The sequence below is a fragment of the Halichoerus grypus genome, chromosome 13, assembly GCF_964656455.1.
Source record: "Halichoerus grypus chromosome 13, mHalGry1.hap1.1, whole genome shotgun sequence".
Taxonomy (NCBI): Eukaryota; Metazoa; Chordata; class Mammalia; order Carnivora; family Phocidae; genus Halichoerus; species Halichoerus grypus.
In genome coordinates this window covers 41,253,453-41,273,901 of record NC_135724.1, presented here as the reverse complement: position 1 = coordinate 41,273,901, position 20,449 = coordinate 41,253,453, and the positions used below count along the sequence as shown (strand labels likewise).

Genomic DNA, 20,449 nt, shown 5'->3' with positions numbered 1-20,449 from the left:
GAACTGTTAGAAGTCCTGTCATTGATATCGTTTTATCATAAGAAACAAATACTGAATTGGCTTATTTCCAGAGACTTTTCTAACATGTATGTTTCTGATCAAAATGCATAGTTTTTTTTCAGAATTTTCAACTTTATTTTTTATTTGTATTTATTTGAATTTCATGTTGATTAGCAATAAAAATGGGAAAGTAAATATGTATCTAAAATGCTTCTCATTTCCTTGTAAGCTGATATACCACAACTTGAAGCATTCAATAAAAAAATTCTAAAAATAAAAAGCAAGACTTTTTATTTTCCAACTTTGAAAGTGCTCAGGAGGAAAAAAAAGGCAGGAAATAGTTGACTTAGTATTTCTTGATTATGACTTAATGCTTTTCACAAAATATAACAGGAATGAGATTTGTTATTTATATAACTTAGTATTAACTATTCATCTATGGGGATACATTTCAAGAGTTAATTAAATACATATAAATAGTTAATAAACATAAGTGTATTGCTGGTAATAACTTATAAAGAGGTATCACTTTAGTATTTCACTAAGTAGTTATATGTAATTAATCATATTTTGTCATTAATTTAGAAAAGAGAATTTTTCATAGAAAACAGGAGAAAAAAAAAGTGAATACTATATATAGTGCTGAATTAGAAATATGATTTATTGTCTACATGAAACTACAGGCTACTCCAGTGAAAGAAATAACCTTTCTGACTTTGACAATGTGTAGGGCATAAGCTACCTAAAATAAACTATTTCCTCTATTTCTTCCTTTCTTTGCTTACATTTTATTTGATTCTGTAACTGCAAATGCTCTGTCCCAGGTAATCAACATGCCAAGACTTCTTTCTCCTCTTACTTAATTAGAGAAATGACATTTCCTCTCTGCAGAATTTCAGACCTGGGGTTCCTACTTCAACAGAAAGATTTTTTCAAGTGTGGACCATTCACTGTCACTTTTAACTGTATTTGCACTATTCCAAATTCTGGAAAACAAGAAAGCAACAGAGCATATTGAAAGCACACAAAAAGCAGTGAACCAGAAGTTTTGTTCCACTTTTTACTAATATCTTTGTGACCTTAGATAAACCACTTAATCTACTTGAGTCTCATTTTTTAGATAGTAGATTAATAAATTATAGCAAAATAATCTCTCCTCTTTCTCTCATACTTTAATATTTTGTGATTTCTAGCCAATAAATATGCTGATTTACTAAGTGCAGAACTTTTTCTTGCCATTCCTAATATATCAGGAAAAAATAGAATCTAATAAAATCTTCAGAGTCCCTTGAACAAATTGCTCTTTCGATTGATGTTCCTCCTACTAGTCATTATGTGACTAGTAAGTCACATTTCATTATATGAAAAAAATATATATGTATATATATATATATAGGTCTAATGTACTCTTTCTTTGTTAACTTTTCCTTTTTTTTCTTTTTTTAAGATTTTATTTATTTATTTGACAGAGAGAGACACAGCAAGAGAGGGAACACAAGCAGCAGAGTGGGAGAGGGAGAAGCAGGCTTCCTGCTGAGCAGAGAGCCCAATGCGGGGCTCGATCCCAGCACCCTGGGATCATGACCTGAGCCGAAGGCAGACACTTAATGACTGAGCCACCCAGGCCCCCCGAACTTTTCCTTTGTTCACAAATCAGTGGTGGCATGAGAATATACACAGTGGACATGACTACATAGGAACCCATGCAAAGTGACTTATTTTTGTGGACTTGCTAATTTACACAACATAATTTCTCCAGAGAATGATGGGATCTCCTCCTTTTGGCTTGCAGTGACCTGGCTACAGAATCACTGATTAATTAATATTGGAGCATGCCATGTTCTTACCAAAGGAGCATAGAACCTGACACACTTTCCGACTATGAGAAATAAAGCCAACGTGACTTGAGAATACGTATCAATCGATTTGACTTGATGATCCTAGACATTGGGAACTGTATGTCTCTCTGTGTTAAAAAAAAAAAAAAATAGTACTTACTATGTGTCCTTTCCACTGTTTTCTCCCAGAAAGATATTTATCCACTGTACAGGCATAATCCTGACTGGAATCCTGTTCACAAGATACAGTCTCACATACTAGATGCATCCAAATGAAATGACAACAAAGCACTCAATCACTATATGCTGGAAGCACTTGATTAATCCACCTATTTTCCTACCTTAACACACACTTCTGAAAGTGGCATGGGCCACAGAGCATACAAGAGCATTAAGACCTATTCCCAGAAAAAGTAGACCTGAATTAAAAAGAGATTTTCCATAAGTAACACCAAAGAGGAATTTAAAAAAAAAAATCTGTAATTCTGTTTTTCAGGAAAATGATATGTCATAAGACAAAAGCATTTTAGATTAGTAGTTCTTAACTGGGCACATCACTTACAAATCACATCTCAGATTATTTAATTAACAATTCTAAATTCCTGCACCTAGAAATTCTTATCCAGTGGATTTGTGGAGCCCAGGAGTCTGTCCTTCAGTATATATCACTAAATGATATTATTGCAAATGATATGTGAACAAGAGCTTGAGGAGCAAGGGCTTAGACAGATTCTCCCATATGGGCTATCACACTCATGCTTTTTATAGACAATTCAAAATGATTTTCTTGCAAATATTCTATGTACAAAGTTGCCAAGTAATGTGAACAATTAAGTTGCACAATTTATTTCCACCTAAGAAATACTTCTTAGGATGACAATTGTATCTTGATGGTGTTTGCCAAGCTAATAAGAATTGAAATGAATTACCTAGATATTTTAATTTTAAGCAAAATAATGAACTAGTTTTCCTGTGGTTGAATTATGCAGAGAATTGAATTTATAAATAGGTCAATTATAAGGGCATGTTTCCCATCTTTGGTATCTAAGGAACCAATCTCCTTTTCTCTAATTATGTATGACACCCTCTTACTTCTATCATTTGAAGGACGCACTTTTCCTGTGTCCTCTTTTCTGTTAAAGCACTGTTTTGTGGATTGAATGCTTGTGTCCCCCCAAAATGTATATAGTGAAGTTCTAATCCCCAGTGTGGCTATATTTGGAGATGGAGCCTCTAAGGAAGTAATTAAGGTTAAATGAGGTCATTAGAGTGGGACCCTGACTCAGTAGGATTAGAAAATACACCAGAGCATTCTCTCTCTCTCTTCTCTCTCTCCCTCTACTCTCTCTTTTTCTCTCTCTCTCTCTGTGTATGTGCACAAAGAAGATACTATGTGAGTATGTAGAGAGATGGCAGGTACCTATAAGCAAAGAGAAGAGGCCTTAGAGTGACCTACCTGCCAGCACCTTGATCTTGGACTTCCCAGCTTCCAGACTGTGAGAAAGAAATCCCTGTTGTTGAAGGTTTTTTGTGATGGCAGCCCTTGTAAACTAATACAGACTTTGGTACTAAGAAGTGGAGTGCTGCTATAACAAATACCTAAACATGTGGAAACACTTTGGAACTGGGTAATAGGTAAAGGCTGGAGAAGTTTTAAGATGCATGTTAGAGAAAGCCAAATTGCCATGAAGAGACAGTTGGTAGAAACATGGATGTTAAAGGGTGCTTCTGCTAAGGACCCCAGGGAAAAAAGTAGAGCTGGAGAGAGAATTTAAGTATTTGGAAAATTCTCAGTCTGTCCATATTTTCAAAAAATGGGAAAGTATCTTCTGAAAAGAACACCAAAAATGTGGCTGGACTATCACTAAATAAATAGATTATGGGGTTATAAGAGCAGACACACTGCCAGTTTGAACTGAATGTGATGGACACATCACACTTGTACACTTGTACAATCGTACAAGTTGAAGGAAGACTCAGGTTTCTTGACTTTACACAATGGAGCCATAGAGTTTACTTGGCTGCAGACAGGCGCTATTTTTTTTTTTTTTTAATTTGCTAAGATTTTTTTTTTTCCAAGTTTTTATTTAAATTCTAGTTAGTTAACATACAGTGTAATATTAATTTCAGGAGTGGAATTTAATGATTAATCACTTCCATACAACACCTAGTGCTTATCACACAAGTGCCTTCCTTAAGTACCTATTCTTTAAGAAAAGGGAAGAATGACCCCAAGGGTGATTCAGAGATCATCAGGGACACTGACTCAGTTTCAACCAGTCTGACAGCTTCTGCCCAGAGTCTTGAAGGCAGGACCTTCATCCCAGTGCCTTACTATAGCCCAACTGCATCCAGAAGACAGAGCATTGAACCAAGGAGGGTTTTTCCGAGCCTTAAGATCTATTGGAATTTGTCTTGCTAGGTCTTGGACTTGCTTGGGACTTGTCACCACTTTCTTCCTTTACTGATTTCTCCATTTTTGAAACAGAAATGTATATTTTATGTCTGTCCCACCATTGTATCTTGAAAGCACATCTGTCTGGTTTCACAGATTTGCAGATGGAAAGGAATTTAACTTCAGGATGAATTGTACATCTGTTCTCACCCATATCTGATTTAGACAATATTTAGATGAAGCTTTGGACTTTAGACTTTAGTATTGATGGAATGAGTTAAGACTTTTGGGGGGAAAAAAGACTTTTGGAGCTGCTGGGCTAGAATAAAATATATTTGCATATGAGAAGGACATGAATTCTGGGACTGAATATTTATGTCCCCCCAAAATTCATATGGTGAAGCCCCTGCTTCCAATATGCTGTATATGGATACAGGATCTCTGAGGAAGTAATTTAAGGTTAAATAAGGTCACAAGGGTGGGGTTTTGATCTGATGAGATTATTCTTTTTTTTTTTTTTTTAAGATTTATTTATTTATTTGAGAGAGAGAGAGCTGGGGGAGGGGCAGAGGGAGAGAAGAGAGAGAATCCCAAGCCGACTTGGTACTGAGCGCAATCGACCCATGAGATATGACCTGAGCCAAAACCAAGAGTCAGATGCTTAACCAACTGAGCCACCCAGGCACCCCTGGATTATTGTTTTTAAAAGAAGAGGTTTTAAAAGAATACCAGAAGGCATTCTCTCTTCCTTTCTGTACACACACAGAGAAAAGGTCATGTGAGTATAAAGAAAGATATGGCTCCCACCTACAAACCAATAGAAGAGGCCTCAGAATAAAACCAAGTCAGCCAGCACCTTGATCTTACACTTCCCAAGTTCCAGAGCTGCAAGAAATAAATTTCTGCTGTTTAGCCACCCAGTCTGTGGTATTTTGTTATGGCAGCCCAAACAGGCTAATACAAACATCCTTCTCTTTGATATATGAATGCAGCCAGTTGTATTTGAGCTAACAGGGTTAGAAATTTCGACTACAAGATATATTTATTCAGGAAAATCTTCAGATTAGCCATCTGCAAAATTATGATTTTTATTTTTAATTGGAGGAATGTAACTTATTCCGATGAAATAAATGGTGGTTGCTTCCCCCAGGAAATAAATAGATGCACATAATTAATGTTTTGCCACAATTTTGTGGGGAAGGAGAATTCCTGCACTAAGAGTTGACTTGTCTTCAGTCAGTCCTTAGAAGTTCCATAGATTGCATGTTAAGGATGCTTGATTAAGTCATTTGCATAAGATGACCACCCCATCAAGTGTGCTTAGTTTAATATCTCAGAGTCTGATAGTATCTCACTGTTTTATTGAAGAAATCACCATGTTAATGACTGTTGGGTACAAAGATGAGTGAGGGCCTGCCTTCAAGAAATTTACACTCTATTTGAAAAAAAAAAAAAATAAGACCCTTTTGGCTTTTGCTTGTCCATTTATTTATAATGTGCCTTCTAAAATCTAGCTAAGAATAGTAGCAAGCAAACAATTTTAGAAGTGAAAAAGAAATAATAAAGGTAATTTTCCTCTTACTTAAAAAAAAATGGAGAATCAACCTCTAATGATTCTGCCTCGATATAGATAGGAAATATAAATGAGGTCATGAACTCCAAAACAGACTGTGTACTTCTTCTATAGCACAACATCCTTAACTGTGAACTGAGCATTCAGGTTTTGCTGCCTTCACACTGATGCTCAAAGTTACAGAACACTGGATAGGTGACCTATTATGACCCTCCTCCTAATTTGCTCTCATGTCAGCGCTAATTCATTGGTAAATCAGTGCACCACCAGAAGGCCAGTCTCACAACTATCCCTCTGCAATGAAGTTTCTTTTTCTCCTCTGTTTCTATTTGTTTGTTTGTTTTTGTTTGTTCATATCTGAGTTTATTATGTGTAATCAATTTTACTAAGTTTTTGCAGAGTAGTGATGTGTTTGTACCACTTAGAACAACATTCTTAGTAAGTTCAAAATGTGATACTTTACATGAGACTAACAAACCTCGTTTTTATGTATGGTTTAAGTTTAAAATTTCAACGAATAGATTTTTCAGAATATATGTCCTTGACATCTGGTGTTAATGGGCTGAATAGTATCCTCCCAAAATTCATATGTTGAAGTCCTAACCCCTAGTACCACAGAATGTGACTGTATTTGGAGATAGGGTCTTTAAAAGGGTAAGTTAAAATGAGGGCATAGAGTGGGCACTAATCAATATGACTGATCTCATTATAAGAAGAGATTAGGACATAGAAAGACACACAAGGGAAAACCATCTGAACACACAGGGAGAAGGTAGCCCTTTAAAGCCAAGGAGAGAAGCCTTCAGAATAAGCCAACCTTGCTGACATTTGACTGTGGATTGCTAACCCTCAGAACTGTGAGGAAATAAATTTCTTTGTAAGCCACGGGGTCTTTGGTACTTTGTTATGGCAGCCCATAATATAATTCAAGTTGTGGAATAATACAATAATATGATAGAGCTTCCAGTAGCGCGTTCTATAACTGGAACCCAAAAATGTCCTTTGTAAAATCTAGGTTCCCCACATAATTTTCCTGGTATTCTCTTTTGGGATGAAAACTTTCCCTTCCTAATGTAAGCCTAGATGTAAATATATTTTGGGAAATCAGATCTGGATCAATTCAGGCATTTTGAATTACATTTTTTAATGTTAAATTTATGATGAAGTTAGGAATACTTCAAAATGACTCTTCATCAAAATTTTATAACTGTATACATAGCAATTTTACCTGGCATATAAGTCAGCCCCCTACTGCTAAAAGACTCAAGATAAATTGAAACCCTCAATCTTTCATGTGACATATTACTGAGAATATACACAAAGAATTAACAAAAGGTTTACACTGAGTATACTATTTATTTTAAAGGATACTGAAAGATTTTGTAGTACTTTTAAAAATGTGTCATTACCATTTCTGGTATTGGTGAGGTAGAATAGAAAACTAAGGTCATCGAACAGCCAAAGTTCCAAATTCAATCATTTTCTGCTGTACTTTTCTTAGAAAAAAAAATTTTCTTTGGTGGATCGTCTTTCTAATAGAGACATAAATGTGTGGTAGAGCAAGCCTCAGATTTATCATCATACTATTAAGCAAGTGAAAACAATAAGACATATGCACCATATTAATTATGTATGCTGGGCTAACTTGGGCATTGTGAAAGGTATTTGATGAGGAAAAGAAAAAACGACTAACGGCAAACCTCATCATTACTAATACGCCAAGTCAGTTGTTAGAAGGAAGTTTAAAACTTGGGGCGCCTGGGTGGCTCAGGCAGTTAAGCGTCTGCCTTCAGCTCAGGTCGTGATCCCAGGGTCCTGGGACAGAGCCTCACATTGGGCTTCCTGCTCAGCGGGGAGTCTGCTTCTCCCTCTCCGCACTGTTTGTGCTCTCTCTTGCTATTTCTCTCTTTTTCAAATAAATAAATAAAATCTTAAAAAAAGAAAAGAAAGAAAGAAGTTTAAAACTTGAAGCCTTTGGGGTGCCTGGGTGACTCAGTTGGTTAAGCACCTGCCTTTGGCTCAGGTCGTGATCTCAGGGTCCTGGGATGGAACTCAGGTTGGGCTCCCTGCTCAGTGGGGAGTCTGCTTCTCCCTCTGCCCCTCCCCCAGGCTCGTGACTTCTCTCTCTCAAATAAATAAAAAAATCTTAAAAAAAAAACTTGAAGCCTTTAATTCTATCCTGATATTTTATTTATTTGTTTGTTTATTTATTTATTTATTATTTTTAAAGATTTTGTTTATTTATTTGACAGAAAGAGAGAGAGCACAAGCATGGGGAGAGGGAGAGGGAGAAGCAGGCTCCCCCCTGAGCAGGGAGCCCAAGGCGTGGTCTATTCCAGGGTCCTGGGATCATGACCCGAGCTGAAGGCAGAAGCTTAACCCACTAAGCCACCCAGGTGTCCGCTATCCTGATATTTTGTTTCATTTTGGATAAGTGGAAGTATACAAACATCTATAAGAATTGATATCCATTTCTAGCAAATTTGCTTAGCAATGGGCTGTTAACACCTCTCAAAATTCATTCTTTTTCCCAAGTGTGTGAGTCTTACACCCTGCATTCCTGGGTGACATGCCCTTACTTGTAATTTACTACTGAGTAGAGAAAACTTCTATGGAAAATTAACCAAGCTGTATAGATCACACAGTATATATACTGACAGCTTTTCCACAAGCACATTTTTAGAGACTACTTACAATAACCTTCTGGGTTAATATATTTTGATAAACAGACTACATGATGCTGAATTTAAAATACTATTTCACAGTGGTAGAATAGAGTTGGTAAGTTTCCATAAATATATGAATAAAAAATAAATCTATCAATCAAAAAATAATAAAATAATATGTTTAAATAAGAGAAGAAATACTGGAATTCCTACACTTAAATTCTATTTTTTTTAAGATTTTATTTATTTATTTATTTATTTGAGAGAGAGAGAGAGAGCACGAGCAAGGGGAGAGGGAGAAGCAGACTCCCCGCTGAGCAGGGAGCCCGACGTGGGGCTCGATCCCAGGACCCTGGGATCATGACCTGAGCCAAAGGCAGATGCTTAACGACTGAGCCACCCAGGCATCCCAAGAATTAGTACTTTTCATATAGCTTCTCCCTATACTTGTCCCTTTGATCTATATATGTACTCATTCCACATTTATGGAGAAGTCAGATTTTCACATTCCCTTCTTCTCCCTTAATTTTTTAATTTTCATTATCATTTTCAGTTCTGTCAAAGCAGACATTATTTTTACATGGCAACTTGGGTTTAAAATGCACATTCAGGGACGCCTGGGTGGCTCAGTCGGTTAAGCGGCTGCCTTCGGCCTGGGTCGTGATCCCAGGGTCCTAGGATCGAGTCCCGCATCGGGCTCCTTGCTCAGCGGGGAGCCTGCTTCTCTCTCTCTCTCCCTCTGCTTGTGCTCTCTCTGTCAAATAAATAAAATCTTTAAAAATAAATAAATAAATAAAAAATAAAAATAAAATAAAATGCATGTTCATCTCCTTTGTTGAATAAGTGTGTGAATGAATTAATGATGTATGTAGGGTAGATGAAGTGATCCCATATGCTTCAGTAAGTAAAAAGAGATTCTAATAGGTTATAGCTTAGGCCAAGCCCCCAAGCTGACTCCAACTCTGATTTTCTAAGTCTTAGTCCTTTCTTTATGCTTTCAATTACACTCGTTCCAACTTTCCATTTCTCTTTCAATCTTCCTAAAGGCATGATCAGCTCTCTTCCTTAAAGATTTTAGTTGATTTGCTAAGCCTTCTTTTTACTTTCCTCTTTATAGAAAGATAACAAGATTAATTTATAAACACAAGAAGATTTAGATATACCGTCTGTATTAGTCTCTAGAGAAACAGAATCAATACAGAATCAATTCATATTCAATCAACATGAATATACACATATGTATGAATTGATGTGAATATGAATGAATTATATATGTGTTCCAATTGTAAGATGGATTTTTATTAAACGTCCTGCAAAACCAAGATTACCTAATTTAGCTACCTTTCCTCTCTATAAAATACTACATCCCAAATTATGCTTAAAAATCCAAATGTGCAATTGTTGATAATCTTTTAAGCTTGTCCTCATTTTAATGGTTTTAAAAGTTACAAATTTAATTGGACAATAACTTAATGTGGCCACATGTCTGTGCTCACAGAAAATCTCTCATTACTTACCAGGCACTCATACCTCCATTAGCAAACACAAAATTTCTATTCCCTTCTTCACATTGTAGTAATTAAATGATTATATTTACTAGTTTAACAAATCAGATATTTTGATTAAAGATGTATTAAATATCCACAGGCCACCTGATTTTATCCATTCACTGCTCTGAATTGATTAATTTTATCCTCTGTAACAATGAATTTTTTATACTCCTACAGTTAGTATGAGCAAGGGCTCATCTACCTACTTTGCTTTGGATTATGATACACTAAATTTGTTGCCTCTGCCCCTTCTACCTTTCTGTTAATGCTGGTTATGTTAAATTTAGGGAGACATGCATGTGCTCTGAATCATTAAAAGACTCTGAACGTGTTTCTAATGCTATATCTAATCTTTTATAATTTTTTTAGAAAAAGTTGAATTAAGAAGAAACTCCATTTTTGTCTTTTTTGTTTTTTCTTTTTTTTCAAAATTTTATTTAAATTCTAGTTATTTAACATATAGCATAATACTGGTTTCAGGAGTGAAATTTAGTGATTCATCACTTACATGTAACACGCAGTGCTCATCATAACAAGTGCCCTCCTTCATATCCATCACCCGTTTAATCCATCCCCCTACCCACCTCCCCTCCAGCAACCCTCAGTTTGTTCTCTATAGTTAAGAGTCTCTTATGGTTTGCTTCCCTCTCTTTTTTTTTTCCCCTTCCCCTATGTTCATCTGTTTTGTTTCTTAAATTCCACATGTGAGTGAGATCATATGGTATTTGTCTTTCTCTGACTGACATTTCACTTAGCATAATATGCTCTAGCTCCATCCATGTCATTGCAAATGGCAAAATTTCATTCTTTTGATGGCTGAGTAATATTCATTGTGTGTATATATATATGTGTGTGTATATATATATATATATATATATATATATATATATATTTCACATCTTCTTTATCCATTCCTCAGTCGATGGACATTTGTGCTCTTTCCATAATTTAGCTATTGTTGATAGTGCTACTATAAACATTGCAGTACATGGGCCCCTTCAAATCAATATTTTTATATCCTTTGGGTAAATATATAGTAGTGCAATGGCTGGGTTGTATGGGGGCTCCATTTTTGTCTTTAACCAAATTATTATTCTACCATTGGTATTTTGGGTTATTTCTATTTATACATAGAAGAGATAAATTAAAGGCCATCAAGATAATAGCCATGTTTAACTACTCAGAGTTTCACTGTTTACTCTTCCAAGTCTACAGGTATGACTGTCAGTCATACTTGACAGTCAGTGGCCTGGCCAAATCTATTCATATTATATCTAGGGTATAGATAGGCACAATACTGTGTCCTTCTAGTTCCAGGAGTGGTACTGGTTAGATTGCTTGTCTGCCATCGGTGAGACTAGGTATGGACCAAATGCTTTTATCTAACTATTCATATACTTTGTGTTTTAATTTTTCTAGCATGTTATTAAAATAATATTTTCTTGCTTCTTAAATCTTTTTATGTGTGGTATAAAATTTTTCTTGTCATATTTTTCTAGATCCTTCATATGTTTATTTTATAAATAAATTCAATATACATTTTACTTAATTTTACTTCCCACTTCATTTTGAACTTCATTTTGAACTTCAAGTCATAATATTAAGATAGTGGTGTACTTCCATCATTGTTCTATAAGATGTTTGGCTTTTGTTTTTATTTTATATTATTGTGCATTTATCTTTTATCTATAATCTCATTATCCTTTGTCATGAGTCACTTCTCTTTTATATTAAATTTGCATAAATGGTATCCTGTATCTTACACTTTTTTCACAGAATATTATATATTTGAAATATTTCAATATTGGTACATGCTTACCTAGTTACTTCCTTGTAATTGCTACAAAGTTTTCATAGTATGTTACATTTTATTTATGCAGGTTTTTTTTTTTTAATTGATGTGCATTTGGGTAGTATCTACTACTTTTCTATGACAATTTTTTCCAGTACCAAACTTCTTTGTACAGATTTCTTTGGGTATTTATACTTAAGTTTTTCTGGGTATGTATTTGGAAAAAGAATTTCTGAGTGATATAATAGCACAGTAAATGATAAAATACATCTGTTTTCTTCCAACATTATATTCTTACCAATAGTTCATCATGATTAAGGTTCCTTTCATTATCATCCTCTGTTTAATGTTACTTTTTCCATGTGATGAGAAAAAATAGTAACTTTTTTCCTTTTCTTTTATTATAAGAACTTGAACATCATTTCATAGGCTTCTCAGCCAATGAGATTCTCTTCTGATTACTAACTTATTAATTTTATTTGCCTATTTCCTTATGATGTATACTGAACTTTCTTGCTGCTTCTCAGGAATTCCCTGTACTTCAGATGATAATATTTTAATGATTATTCATGTTGCAAATATTTTCACTTACTGTTTATTTTCTTGTCAAATTTCATTCATACCATCCTTTACTTTTGATATCACAGATTTGTTCTCCCTTTTTTGGTTCAGTGATTTACTTAAGGAAAATTATTTTCCATTACGGAGTCGTGGTATGATTCCCCTATTTTTTTTTTTTCCTGATAGCTTTAGAAGTTTTTTTTTTGTTTTCTTTTGTTTTGTTTTTTACTTTCACATTAAATCTTTAATACATCTGGGTTTATTTGTTGTGTCCTGTGTGAAGTAAGCCCTATTTTTCTCAAATAGCATAATGAAATTTTCCTCAGTTTAAAAAATAATTTCTTCATAGATTAATGATGCCAACCCAATCATTGTACAAATAAACAAAGAAAAAAAACTTGTTAGTTATTATTACCAATTACCATGTGCCAACTACTAAATGAGGATTATAGCATCCAATCCTTACAATTTTGAGATAGGAAGTTATTTTTCATTTTGCTGATAAGTAAACAGCATCCTTTGAGAAGTTAATTATTTTACCCCATATTACACAATTAAGTAGGAATTGAACAATGTAACATCTCAAATAAATGAATACAATCCAATGCTTCTTATAGGAAAATATATCTAAAATAAAAATCTTTATCCCATGGTATCCTCCTTGTTACATACATCTTCACTATCTCTCCATCTTTATTAGAGAAAGCACACAATCATTGGCATGATTTAGAAAACTTCCCACATCAGTGCCTGGGTGGCTCAGTCGTTAAGCATGTGCCTTTGGCTCAGGTCATGGTCCCAGGGTCCTGGAATCGAGCCCCACATTGGGCTCCCTGCTCCACGGGAAGCCTGGTTCTCCCTCTCCCACTCCCCCTGCTTGTGTTCCCTCTCTCTCTGTGTCTCTCTCTGTCAGATAAATAAATAAAATCTTTAAAAAAAGAAAAAAAAGAAAAAGAAAACTTCCCACATCTAGCCACACCCTACATTTTTACAAATTCATCATAATGCTTATTCTTCCTATCTCCACTTCTTACTCTGCCCCACGCAACAATATCTTGCTTTCACATGACACTGATAGTTAAGGCTTTTCATTTTTTGTTAATGCTTCCTATTTCAGGAAGGAAACCCCAATTTCACTTGGATAACTCATAGTCATCTCTTGGGAAAGCACCAGAATCAGCTCTTCTGGTAAGCCTTTTCTGGCTCCCCAGTTTGTACCATTCCCATACTCTGTGCTTCTGTACATAGTCTATCATAACATTTTGCACCTCATTTTACATATTAGTTTTTCTGCAAAACAGACTGCAAGAAGCTTCAAGTAGAAAAACTACTTATTCTTGCTGTATCCCATGGACATGGTACAGGGTCGGATATAAGGTGGGCACTCCAATAAAAGCTGGTTCGATTAAGCTGAACATAGAAACCTTAATGGCAAAAGACATACAATTAGTCTTTAGAAAAACCTCTACCAAAAAAAAACGTATTTACCCATGTTTACAATCATTGTTCATTTGACTCCATCTTGAAGAGACTCACTATCCTAACGTAAAATGTGATCGTAGCAATGGAAACTTCATCTTTCTCCAACCTTGAAATGTTGGTGACTCGATGTCAAGTACTGTGAATGGAGCATCTCCTATAACCACAAGTTCCTCACAGATCAGGAATTATATTTGTTTGGTAGTATTCAATGTGGCTGGGGAGTGAACTCAACTAGTCAAACAGACACTCTTTGTTAAACATAGCTGCCCAATTAAAGGATTCATGATTGTTTCTCAGTGTGTTTTAGTCTCAGTATGATATTTTTTTTTTCTGTCAGTTGCAGATATAATAAGTGTGAGAAATGTAAAAATATATTCCATAGTGATATAAACGAATTTTCATGAACTTTGACCATTTTTACCTACAGCAAATAAGAATATATAAACAATTATGACATTTTTTTAATAGCAGAGAACGCATAACATACAAAGATTATCCTATTTGAGCCACATTTTCAGTGTTCACATGTAAGCTTTTGAAAAAGTTAAATAGGACAGCTGAATACAACAAATTTCTTATTTATCCAGTACTATACACTAAAATATCACTCAGTTGAGCCTTGCAATGGGAAGCATACAGGAGAAAAATATTTAACAACCACCCAAAAAAGAAATAATTTGGTAGATTTTTCTCTCTACAAATTATTAGTTGAGTCCTCACTCAGAACACAGCTCCAAAATAGTAATCCTCTTTTTGGCAAAGAACTTTACAGTAAATTCTTTCATGAACACTAAAGACAACAACAACGTGTTTCCTGAAGACTGAAATAATATGCTTCTGGTATAGCCTTGGAGGCTGGAACTAGCAGTTACTTATCTGTCATTCCTTGTGCAGAGTGTCTCTTATACCCTCTCTGATTCTATAATTAATTAAAGCAACATTAGTTGATTCACACTGCATAATGTCAAATTCTCTTAAAACTGAACTCTTTCTTCTTATACTAAAAAGTCAGATAAAACTGACCGAATAAATTTACCAAATACCTAAATCAGGAGCACAGCAGCATTTTTCACACAAAGTGCAAGCAAACAGTTTTATTCCTGTTTGTGGAGCTTAACCTTCTGCAAAAGTAATTAGTTCTATAATTAAAAAGCTATTTGGAATGATTAAAATCCTGTTATCTTGTGGCATTTAAAGACAAATGCAAATGTCAGAAAGGATGAATTCATTAAAATTTCTATTTAAAAGAAAAAATTGTAGATGGAGGGTATTATTTATTAAAATAATACAGTTTCAGGGAAGGTTTGATCTGCAAAGACAACACTAAAGGTGGAAGGTATCTTTCTGTAGCATTGGATATAGCAATCAGCTATTATTCACTAACAATTATTTTGGGGTTATTTTAAACTAACACCTTATAATGTCACACTGTTATTTCAAAACTGATGTTACTCTTCTGAGGGACTTTATCTTTTTCAACAAGTTAGGAATTATTAATGTAGTTGTGAGTTGGCCATGTATATAAGTTTGATAACCCATCTGACATGCTATGGTGTGTTATCAATCTTAATTTTTCAGGCTGTGAATTCAAAGGCTAATTACTTCAAATGAATGGTCAAGTTTTAAAGTCTCCTCTTGCCCCTCAAGATTAATAAAATTAGGAGAAGAGAACTGGAGGGAGTGGAAGACTGTTGGACTACATGCTGTTAATGATAATTTCTCAGATGAATGTGGTTTAGGAGGAGTCTGTTTTTGGTCCCCAGTCAAGTGTCTGCATTCTTTTAAAAAAAGCATAATTATTCATGAGCAGGTTAAATTAACTTCTAGTGGTAGAAGTTATGGAATATTATCATGTATGGTGAATGACATTTTAAAATCATACCTTTTCTATATCTTTAGCATTTCTATTCTCAACATATCATAAAAATACAAGAAAGTAGATACATAAAGAAATCTTAAGAAAACACATTTTGAAATAAAGACAATGAAATGAACTTTTGCTAAATACATGATTTAAAATTAACCAAACACACAAACAAAAAACCCCAACAAACTATTAATTTTATCCTTAAATTTAGAGAGTAAATAAAAAAGAATAAAGACTAAAGCACATGATGGTTGGTTGGAAAGGAGAAATGTGTTTATTTGGTCATTATTGACGTATTTACAAAGAGCAAATTAGACAAGTATTATTGAATGGAGCACCAGTCTTCAATTTTAGAATAAGAGTCTTTTCTCTAGTTTGATATTTGGTCTCTATTATCTCATAGAGTAAGTTCCCCATCATTTAAAAAGACATTATAACCTAGTCACAAAAACAATATAGCACATAGGGTACCATGTGGCCCTCACTTCTCAGGATGTTTGTTTGTTTAAAAAAAAAAAAAAAGAGCCTAGAAGAGAACTAATCATCTCTTGAAAATTTAACAATGTGGTCCCAGGGACAAGTCATTTTCTGTAATGTGACCATAGAGAGTTTTATACTTCAAATGCTTAGTTTTAATAAGACTTTATATTTCTAATCCATTATTGTTCTCTTTATTGGAGTAAAGAAAAGAATCTTGGATGGAAGACAAGAAACCTGTATTCAGATTAGGAATCAAGAGATAAGACCAAGACATTATCTTGCAAAACTGAAATAGATGAAATAAGATCATTCAAATGGAAAATGATGGAAGAATGGAAAAATTACAATGCATAGGTCCGAATTCTCCTGCTGAAGATATTAGAAATAGAATATCCAATTTGAAAAACAAAAACAGATCTTAGGAGGACATTTCAGGCATATAATGTTCACCTAATAATACATGCTCACTTTCAGCACACATCCTTATTTTACACCCAAGTATAAATGATGAAGAAAATGCTCTGAGTGTTAAGATATGTAGAAATAGCTTTCTTGGTGGCTCAGATTTACTCAAAATCAAGTCATTTGGTAAACAACCCTATGAATGGAGTCTAGGCATATTTATAGTGAAATAATTAATTTATTTACATTGGTATAGTGACATGGGTAGTAAACCATAAAATTCAACAAATGTGTGAAGGCCTTTAATAGTGGATCATTTTTTTCATATATGATTTTTTAATGGATAATTCATCCAGATGAAAAATCTGATGAATATAAGGAAAGTGGGAAGTTCTTTCCACAGGACTTATAACTTACTCAACAACAAGGAAGTTACATGGGTAAGAAACTATGTAAATATAAAGAGTGTGTAAAGGCATTGTGAAAGGTTCATACTGGTAAGAAACCTTTCAAATATGAGCACTATGAGTAATATGGAGGGACATTTTATGGATGTTAGGGATCAAACCGGAAAAAGTTCTGTTATATCTCAAGACTTATTCTTCATCAAAGAATTCATCCCAGTGAGGGAATATATAAGTGAATACTATGGTTTTAAAGTCTTGGGGTATAGCTTTCAGTTATCTCAGTATCAGAGAATCTATGCTGATTAGAACCCCTATGAATTGAAGCACTGTGGAAAGGCCTTTCTTTTTGTGATAGGATCAAAGAGCAAATTGAAAAAAGGTAAAAAAAGGAAGAAACCCTACAAATAAATTAATATGGAAAGGTCTGTATCAAAAGGTCATATTGTACTTGATGAGAGATAACTTTCATCATCTTTTAACATTTTACAAATAATATATGTAACTCAGTGAATTTCACCTTATTTCTAATATCCTGTAATAGTCTTATGCAGACTTTTTATATCTAGCTAACATTTATTTCACTATTCAATTCAAACTGTGAGTCTAGGCTGACTAAATTCATCAAAATTCTTATCGTACCATACCACTTCACTATTCAGTTCAAACTGTGAATCTAGGCTGACTAACTTCATCAAAATTCTTATTGTACCATACCACTTTTTCAGTAATTTCTTCCTTTCATATTTTTTTTCTGTGTCTTTGACTTGTTATATTCTTACTTCTTTATTTTTATAAAACTATGGGCATGTAGGACTTATCCCAAGTATACAAGACTGGTTTAACATCTGAAAACCAATTAATATGAGTCATCACATGAACAGGCTTAAAAAGAAAATTCACACTATCATATCAATAGATGCATGAAAAGCATTTGACAAAATCTACCACTATTCATGATTAAAAACAAAACAAAACAAAAAAAACCTCTCGGTAGACCAAGAATAGAGGAGAACTTCCTTAGCTTGATCAAAGAGTATGAACAAAAACCTAAAGTTAACGTCATACTTAATGGTAAGAAACTCGAAATTTTCCCTGTAAGATCAGAAACTAGACAAGGTTGTTTTCTCTCATCACTTCTTTTCAACATCCTACTGGAAAGCTAATGAAATAAGACAAGAAAAGGAAATAAAAGGTATACAGTTAGGAAAGAAGATATAAAACTGTTTTTGTTTACAGATGATGCTATTGTCTACAAAGAAAATCTGAAAGAATTGACAAAAATAAATTCCTGAAACTAATAAGAGATTTAGTGAGGTTGCAGGACATAGGATTAATGTACAAAAGTCAATCACTTTCCTATACACCAGCAGGAAAAAGTGGAATTTGAAATTAAAAGCAAAATATTATTTATATAAGCATTCAAAAAAATTGAAATACTTAGGTATAAATCTAACAAAATGTACACAAGATCTGTATGAAGAAAACTGCAAAATTCCAATGAATAAAATCAAAGAAGAATTAAATGAAAGGAGAGACATTCCATATTCATGATAAGAAGACTCAATATTGTCAAGACATCAAATCTTCCCAAGTTGAAATGGATTCAATGCAATCCTAGTCAAAATACTAGCATTAGCATACACATTTTGTGTATATTAGAAAACTGATTCCACTATGTAGAGAGGCAAAGTACACAAAATAAGCACCACAATATTGAAGAAGAAGGACAAAGTCAAAGGACTGCCACTATGTCAAGACTTATCATGAAGCTGTAGTAATTAAGACGGTGTGGTATTGGTGAAAGAATAAACAAATAGATCAGTGGAACAGAACAGAAAGCCCAGAAAAGACCTGCATAAATATAGTCAACTGATTTTTGACAAAGGAGCAAAGGCAGTACAATGAAGCAAAGATAGTCCTTCTAACAAGTGACCTGGAACAACTAGATATCCCAAAGCAAAAAAAAAAAAAAAAAAAAAAGACTGTAGGCTTAGTTGTTGCACCCTTCACAAAAATTATGTCTAAGTGGATCATAGTCTTAAATGTAAAACACAAAACTTTCAGGCAGCATATAGATGGGTTGTTGTTTTTTTTTAATCCATTCTGATACCCTGTGTCTTTTTATTGGAGCGTTTAGTCCATTTACATTCAGAGTAAATATTAATAGATATGAATTTAGTGCCATTTTATTACTTGTTTTGTCATTGTTTCTGGAGATTTTCTCTGTTCCTTTCTAGTCTTTGTTGCTTTTGGTTGTCCCTTCCCACTCAGAGAGTCCCCTTTAATATTTTTTGCAGAACTGGGTTAGTGATCATGAACTCCTTTAGTTTATGTTTGTCTGGGAAACTCTTCATCTCTCCTTCTATTCTGAATGATAGCCTTACTGGATAGAGTATTCTTGGCTGCAGATTTTTCCCATTCAGCACATTGAATATATCATGCCACTTTCTTCTGGCTTGCCAAGTTTCTGTGGATAGATCTGCTGCTAATCGTACTGGTCTTCCCTTGTAAGTTAGGGACTTTTTTTTGTGTGTGTGGGGGGGTGTCTTGCTGCTTTTAGGATTCTTTATCAGTATATTTTGCAAATTTAACTACAAAATGTTTTGGTGTTGACCTGCTTTTGTTCATTTTGTTGTTGTTTTTTTTTTTTTTTTTTAAAGATTTTATTTATTTATTTGACAGAGACAGAGACAGTGAGAGCAGGAACACAAGCAGCGGGAGTGGGAGAGGGAGAGCAGGCTTCCCGCCGAGGAGGGAGCCCGATGCGGGACTCGATCCCAGGACCCTGAGATCATGACCTGAGCCGAAGGCAGACGCTTAACGACTGAGCCACCCAGGCGCCCAACTTTTGTTCATTTTGATAGGAGATCTCTGTGCCTCCTAGATTTGGATGTTCATTTCCTTCCTCAGATTAGGGAAGTTTTCAACTGTAATTTCCTCACATAAAACTTCTGCCCTCTTTTCTCACATCTTCTTCTGGGACTCCTATGATACCACTATTATTATATTTGATGGAGTCACTGAACTCCCTATGTCTACTTTTGTGATCCAAGATTTTTCTCACCCTCTTTTGTTCCACTTCCTTATTTTCCATAATTATATCACTTGTTTATTCCTCTACTTCTTCCATCCTTGTGGTCATTACATCCAGTCAGTTACACCTAAAGGAGCTAGAAAAACAACAAATAAAGCCTAAAGCCAGCAGCAGAAGGGAAATATTAAAGATCAGAACAGAAATAAATTATATAGAAGCAAACAAACAAAAATCAGTAAAACAGATCAATGAAACCAGGAACTAGTTCTTTGAAAAAAATAATTAGGTTGATAAAATCCTAGCCAGACATATCAAAAAGAAAAAAAAGACCCAAATAAATCACATCACGAATGAGAGAGGAGAAATCAAAACTAACACCACAGAAATACAAACAATTATAAA

The 20,449-nt window shown here is 34.3% G+C and overlaps 1 long non-coding RNA gene across 1 annotated transcript in view; it reads left to right on the top strand.

Annotated features, from left to right (window-relative positions):
- The window catches only part of LOC144379784 (uncharacterized), a 164,508-nt gene extending 150,943 nt beyond the window's left edge, over positions 1-13,565 (top strand). The window contains exon 3 of the long non-coding RNA XR_013443163.1: positions 13,493-13,565. This is a non-coding gene — a long non-coding RNA (uncharacterized LOC144379784). The remainder of the gene's footprint in view (positions 1-13,492) is intronic.
- The last annotated feature ends 6,884 nt before the right edge of the window (positions 13,566-20,449 follow it).